This window comes from Dipodomys ordii, unplaced genomic scaffold (genome assembly GCF_000151885.1).
Source record: "Dipodomys ordii isolate 6190 unplaced genomic scaffold, Dord_2.0 Scaffold70, whole genome shotgun sequence".
NCBI classification, from domain to species: domain Eukaryota; kingdom Metazoa; phylum Chordata; class Mammalia; order Rodentia; family Heteromyidae; genus Dipodomys; species Dipodomys ordii.
In genome coordinates this window covers 7,401,126-7,408,926 of record NW_012267286.1, presented here as the reverse complement: position 1 = coordinate 7,408,926, position 7,801 = coordinate 7,401,126, and positions in this window count along the sequence as shown.

The following is a 7,801-nucleotide window of genomic DNA, read 5'->3' as shown; positions in this document are numbered from 1 at the left end:
CGCTGTCCCTCAGCTCTTCAGCTCAAGGCGAGCGCTCTACCACTTGAGCTACAGCGCCACTTCCGGTTTTCTGGTGGTTTATTGGAGATCGGAGTCTCACGGTCTCTCCTGCCCGGGCTGGCTTTGAACCACGATCCTCAGATCTCAGCCTCCTGAGTAGCTAGGATTACAGGCGTGAGCCACCAGCGCCCGGCCCCAACTACTTTTTTAAAGCATTTTTATTTTATTAATTACTTCTGTGTCATCTTTAAATAGTTGTACAATGGAGCTTCAATTCATTGATCTTTCTAGGAGACAACACTGCCTGCCCAGGATGCTGCTCATTTATATAAAACCTCATTTATACATGTGTAGGATTATTTTTTCTTTGTGGGGCTTGAAGTCAGGGCCTGGGCACTGTCCCTGAGCTCTTTTGCTCAAGGCTAATGCTCTACCACCTTGAACCACAGCTCCACTTTCAGTTTTCTAGTGGTTAATTGGAGATAAGAGTCTCATGGATAACCAGGCACTGTTGGCTCAGGCCTGTAATCCTAGCTACTCTGGAAGCTGAGATCTGAGGATCGAGATTCAAAACCAGCCTGGGCAGGAAAGTCTGTGAGACTCTTATCTCCAATAAGCCACTAGAAAACCAGAGTGGCACTGTGGCTCAAGCAGTAGAGCACTTGCCTTGAGCTGAAGAGTGCAGGGACAGCACCCAAGCCCAGAGTTCAAGCCCCACAACCAACAAAAAAAAAAGAGTCTCATAGACTTTCTGGGATGGCTTTGAACAACAATCCTCAGATCCCAGCCTCCTGAGTAGCTAGGATTCCAGGTGTGAGCCACTAGCACCTGGCTATATGTGTGTAGTTTTGTTTGTTTGTTTGTTTTGTCAGCCCTGGGGCTTGAACTCAGGCCCTGGGCACTGACCTTGAGATTCTTTTGCTTAAGACCTGCACTCTACCACTTGAGCTACAGAACCAATTCTGACTTTTTCTGTTTATGTAGTGCTGAGGAATTGAACCCAGGGCTTCATGAATGCTAGTCAAGTATTCTACCACTAAGCCACATTCCCAGCCTTATATGTGTAGTTTTAAAGCTACAGTTGGTTTAATATTTTCACCATATGTTTATGTGACATTGATAAAATGAAGTTGCCCTTTTGGTGGGAGGGAAGATGTCATGGTCAATTCTAATTTAGTCTTTGCAAAGCAATTGGCTTGTGGGCAGAGGGAATCTATAACTTGACATTTTGTTCAAGTTATTGATTCAATGGAGCTACATCTTTTAAGTTGCTTTAGTTCATTATATGAAGTCTTCAAGAAAGGGGAAGATTGTTTAAAACTTAAAAAAAGGCAGATTGGACTTTGGGTCCATTTTAACAGCCCCATTTAACTTAAACACTTCTTGCAAGATCCTGTCTTCCTATACAGATGCTCCTGTACTTTTTATAGATGCTCCTATACTTAAGATCAGTCGGCTTACCGTTTCCAGGACTAATGCAGACCATACTCAGTGGAAAGTATGCTTTCCATTTTGCATTGGGATCTTTCCTTGGGTTACTGGTATGTAGTAGGATATTTGCTGGATAGCAGCTAGAAGCCACACAGTCATGAAAATGAACAACCAGTATGCTACAGGATTTCATGTTGCTATATACTAGGATGTTCGGTAGGTTGGATGTGTTAAATATATTGTCATAGCATGATCTTTTCCATGTTTATCATGATTTACCTCCATGGTAAGTCAGGAGCATCTGTACAGTCACATACTGATGTGTGTGGTGTGGGCCTAGGGCTTCAACATATGAATTTGACACAATTCAGCCCCTAACAACACCCCACAGGCCGTGTGCAAGCAGCTCTATCACCCCCATGCTCTGTTGCTGTTACTCTTTTTCATCTTTCAGTCCATTTCCTTTGTGTTCTCGATCTCCTCTCTTCCTGGCTCCTCATAAACCTCAACTGCTAGTGATCCTCCCAATCATCTCCCTCCTCATCTCCATCTGTGCCGATTCCTTCTCAGCACCCTTCCATCGATTTTCTTTCCTTTTTGTTTTCCAGAAAGAAACCCTCAGGTGACACTGTTCAAAAGGAAATGTACTGGGCTGGCAATGTGGCTTAGTGGTAAGAACACTTGCCTAGCATGCATGAAGCCCTGGGTTTGATTCCTCAGTACTACATAAATAGAAAAAGCCGGAAGTGGTGCTGTGGCTCATTTGGTAGAATGCTAGCCTTGAGCCAAAGAAGCTCAGGGACAGTACCCAGGCCCTGAGTTCAAGCCACAGGACTGGCAAAAAAAAAAAAAAAAAAGGAAATGTACTCAATACTTGAGTTATGAATTTGTTTGTTTGGTTTTTTTGGGGGTCTGGTCGTGGGGCCTGAACTCTGGGCCTGGGCGCTGTCCCTCAGCTCTTCAGCTCAAGGCTAGCGCTTTACCGCTTGAGCCACAGCGCCACTTCCGGCTTTTTTCTTTTTGCTTATGTGGTGCTGAGAAATCGAACCCAGGGCCTCAGGCATGCAAGGCAAGCGCTCTACCACTGAGCCACCTTCCCAGCCCTTGAGTTATGAATTTGTAACCCCTCAGTACTCACCTTTACAATACATTTTTTTAAAGGGGGGAGCTGGGAATGTGACTTAGAGGTAGAGCACTTGCCTAGCAAGCATGAAACCCTGGGTTCAATTCCTCAGTACCACATTAACAGAAAAAGCCAGAAGTGGCACTGTGGCTCAAGTGGTAGAGCACTGGCCTTGAGTTGAAGAGCTGAGGGACAGTACCCAGGCCAGAGTTCAGGCCCCATGACCGACAAAAAGAAAGAAAAAGAAAGGAAGGAAGGAAGGCAGAAAGGAAGGAAGGAAGGGAGGGAGGGAGAGAAAGAGAGAGAGGAAAAAAAGACAGAGAAAGAGAGAAAAGAAAAAAAGGAAAGAATTATCCTAGTACACACTGACACTCTATTGATAAGCAAGAAAGCCTAATCCTGGCCTCTCAGCAGAGCCTCGACCTTTCTTACTTCACTTCAATAAATAATGTACTTAAGTTTCCCAAATGAAGAACTATCAGATTCAGAGAGACCAGATTCAAGATGAATGCACATGCAAACACACCTATCATGGAGCCATTAATAGAATTCTGAATACAAACATATGATATAGTGCCAAGTTTTTAAAAATCAACATAAGATTTATATGTAGTTATATATGGCTATATGCTGATGATATGTTTTGTACTCTGGTTGATTTATCATAGATATTTTTGATAATGTAACATTTTTTCTGGTGTATGTGTGTGTGTGTTTTGCACAAGGCTAACACTCTACTACTTGAGCCACAGTTCTACTTCTGGCTTTTTGATGGCTTATTGGAAATAAAAGACTTTCTTGCGCAGGCTAGCTTCAAACCTCAATCCTCAGATCTCAGCTTCCTGAGTAGCTAGGATTACAGGCACGAGCCACTGCACCCAGCTTAACATGTTTTTAAATAAAAAAAAGAATAGTATTGATCAGAAGAATTATAACAGTGCTTAAAAAATGATACCTAGAAATATGAACTTTGGAGCCCCAAGTTCCTAGTTTTGTATCCTGACAATGCTGCTTACTTGAATGTGATATTGAGTAAACAATTATTATTAATTTCCTCACAGTTAGTAGAAGATATTATGAGTGCTTGCCTCAAAAGATTGCTGAAAAAAATTGAATGAGACTATAGTAAAGCAATTAGCATACTTCCTGCTGTGTAGTAGGTAGTCAAAAAAATAGTGGATGTTTGCTCTTTTGATGGACTTGGAACGGGATTAATATTCAAAACATCAACTGAGAGGGTGAATAGCTTCTACTTGTTTTGGTTGTTATTTTTTCAAATAGACAGTAAGTTTCCCGATGTCCCTGGGTTTTAATATGGCTTTCATTGCCCTTTTTAATTACCAAAGTAACACAGGCTCACTCACTAGGCAACAGTGCTGAAACACAAATCTTCACCTCATGCTTTATCCTGCAACTCCTTGCCAAGAGACAAGGTGGTCAGCCGTCAGTATTATTCAGTTCTCTATGGATTTAGCCAACCACAGATTGAAAATACTGTAATAAAGGATTTCATCTGCATTGAACATGTAGAACCAACTTCTTGTCACTAGTCCCTAACTTGTAATTATTTTCATAGCATTTACTATGCATTATGTGTAATCCCTTTAGGGATGACATAAAGATGGACATGTGGTAAGTCATACACAAATACAGTGCCATTTTATGCAAGGACCGTAAGCATCAACAGATTCTGGTACCTGTGGGATTCTTCAGACCTTTGGGGATAACTGTATAGAATTGGTGGTGGATTTGAGGGAAGGCAATAATATCTGTCATATAAGCATGACATATGTACGTCTTTTCTCCTTATGTGTTTCATGGCATGGAGGTTTTTCACTACTTTTTCATTCTTTAAGTCTTGCTTATTTGTTCACTCATGTATTCACTCACTTAATGATTACATGCCAGACAATATGCTGGGCGCCAGGACAATAATAAATAATACTGCAATAAAGATCTCCGTGCAGGGCTGGGAAGATGGCTCAGTGGTAGAGTGCATGCCTTGCATGCATAAGGCCCTGGGTTCCATTCCTCAGTACCACATAAAACAGAAAAATCCAGAAGTGGCACTGTGGCTCAAGTGGTAAAGTGCTAGCCTTGAACTGAAGAGCTGAGGGACAGCACCCAAGCCCAGAGTTCAAGCCCCACAACCGACAAACAAACAAACAAATCTGTGCAAAATTTGAAAAGGAAATAGCACCTTTTTATTGTTGAAACATGCTTAGAAGATACACGTGGTGGCCCTTAGATAAACAGCTGCAGACACAGAGTAGACATGCAATAAGAATTTGCTCAGCAAACAAATAACCTTAGCTTTGTTCAGAACAGGAGTTATTTTAAGAGGAGATAAGTACTATAGATATGCTTTCCTACCTTAATCAAAACCAAAAAGTGTCTAAAACCCTTGACTTGGAAAAAAAAATGACAAGAAACACCGTTACTGCCAGCCTTAGCCCCTTATTTTGAGATGGTATCTCACTATACAGCCTAGGCTGTTCCTGAATGTTCCATCTTCCTGCCTCAGACTACTGAGAGCTGGGGTTACAGCTGTGAATGACTGCACCCAGCCCTACCAGCCCTTAGAACACTCAGCACTGATTTTTTTTTTGTCAGTCCTGGGGCTTGAACTCAGGGCATGGGCACTGTCCCTGAGCTTCTTTTGCTCAAGGCTAGTAATCTTCCATTTGAGACACAGTGCCACTTATGGCTTTTTCTGCTCATGTGGTGCTGAGGAATCGAACCCAGGGCTTCATGCATGCTAACTTGATCAAGCCCAGCTTGATACACTGTAAGGAGAAAAAAATATAGTTGAAACTTAAAATGAAACCATATCTTTCTGTGAGAAATCACTATTTTCTTTCTTTCTTTTTTTAGAAATCACTATTTTTTGGGAAACATACAAATTAAGATGAATATTTTGCTTCCTCATATGTTGGCAACTGAGCAAGGAGCATGAAAAAGCATGCAGTTCATTTGTAATTATGTTATTCTATTTACTTGGAGGTATTTAAGCAGTTTAATAAAATTACTTATTTCACAATACTTTACCTGAAGCACAATAGTAACCATGAATTCAAACCACAAATTCACTGGGACTACAAGGAACAATGCACTTCACGGAACAATGCACTTAAACTTTTCTTATTTCGTCTATATACAAAGCCCACAACATCATTTTCTCGAGATCTGCACAAAGGTTTTACTCATAACTCCCTCCTGTATAATATTTGGGTCATGAAGCAGGGAGCCTATTGTATAGCTCCACATTTGAATCTTGACCCTTTGTGTTAGGCATGGATTGGACACTCAAATTTCTGGATTAGATCTATGGCTGCCTGCAAAAATAGTTGGCTTGAATTTCCATTTACTTTGACTGCACCCTAGCAAACCAATCCATTTGTTATTGCCTTCTGGGCAAAATGCCTGAAAGCTTTATAAAATTGAAAAGGAACTCCTTATTAAAATGGAAAAGTGAATCTAAGGAAAAGAAAGCTCAATTGTTGGTGCTCTCTGCTGGGTTCTTACCTTTCTAGAGCTTTAAACAAGTGCATTTTTCCACAAGAAGGATGTTGAAACTTTTGGTTAATTTCAGGAGCAGTTTCATTGGGGGAGGGGAAACTTGCATTGCGTCAACGCTGTACAACTGTCAGTCTGGGACTCTCTTTACCCATTTTCAGTCATCCCGCTTAATAACCATCACCTTTAATAGTCGTAGGCCGATGCTTGTTTATATAAACGGTATCTGCACAAGACACCCAGAGATATTTCTCTCTCTCTCTCTCTCTTTTTTTTGTCGGTCATGGGCCTGAACTCTGGGCCTGGGCCCTGTCCCTCAGCTATTCAGCTCAAGGCTAGCACTCTACCACTTGAGCCACAGTACCACTTCCGGCTTTTTCTGCTTATGTGGTCCCGAGGAATCGAACCCAGGGCCTCATGCATGCAGGGCAAGCGCTCTACCACTGAGCCACCTTCCCAGCCCGATATTTCTCATTTTTGTTGAGTATATGGAGCCACCCCTAAGCCAAGGCAATTCCTGAACACAAGAAGTACCCCCCTGGAAGGAGATATTCTCATAAAGTATCTGTCAATTAAACTCAGCCTGTCATTCTAGCTACTGAGAAGGCTGAGATCTGAAGATCTTGGTCCAAAGCCAGCTTGGGCGGGCAAGTCTATGAAACTACTATCTCCAATTAACTACCCCAAAGCTGCAATTGGAGCTGTGGCTCAAGTGGTGGAGATCCAGCCTTGAGGAGAAGAGCTAAAAGCCTGAGTTCAAGCCCCAGTACCTGAACACACACACACACACACACACACACACACACACACACAACAATTAGACTAATTGCCTGCCTAGACCCTGTGAGTCTGCCATGATTGACTCTGAGCAACTCCAAGGAAATACAGAGCTCTGACCATTGTATTTAAGACGGCCACACCTCTTCTTCCCGCCCCTCGCCCCCCCCCCAAAAAAAAAAACTCGAGCTACGGAGATCATCAGAGAAAACCACCTAGTGTCTCAAAAGCTGCACAAGCGCAGTCTGTCAGCGTGAGCACAGACCTGCCTCTTTCCATGTTTATTTTGGTTCCGGTTTCTTGTTGTCACTTAACGGGACGAATGGCAGGATGGTTCGCGGGGGTTTCATTAACTCGGGCCATCCTTCCAGCTCACCTAGAGGTGCCACCGGGCGGATGGATGACTAACATCGCCAGGCGATCTTGTGACGTTTGGAAAACTATCCCCTTTGACCTGGGTCCGGGCAACACCCCGTGAATCAACACGGGGGCCCCGGGGGCCCACGCACGGGAGTGAGAAAGCAGTTTCAGAACCCCGCGGAGGTGCGGGGGGTGCTCGATCCCTCCCCCGCCCCACCCCTGAAAGTTCCAGGGAGTGGCACCCGAGGAACTTTCCCAGATTGAGCGCTGTCACCGCTCGGGGAGGTCTGCCCGCCCGGAGCGCTCGGCTCTGCCTGGCCAGCCCGCAGCCCGACGGGGTTGGCTGTGCCAGGCCAAGCCCTTCCCTCCCTTCCCTGCATCCTTACGGAGCGGGGAGGGTGTCGGAGCCGGAGATTGGCTTCTTTCAGAAGTCGCACCGGTTTGGCGAGCTCCGCTCCGTTCGGCGGGTAGAGAGGCAGCGGCGCGGCGGCGGCGGCGGGGCGCGTGGGTGAGTCACTGTTTGGAAATGGAGAGGGCGGGCGAGGGTGTGCGAGAATGAATGATGTCAGGAGCGCGCGGGGCGCAGCGCGCAGG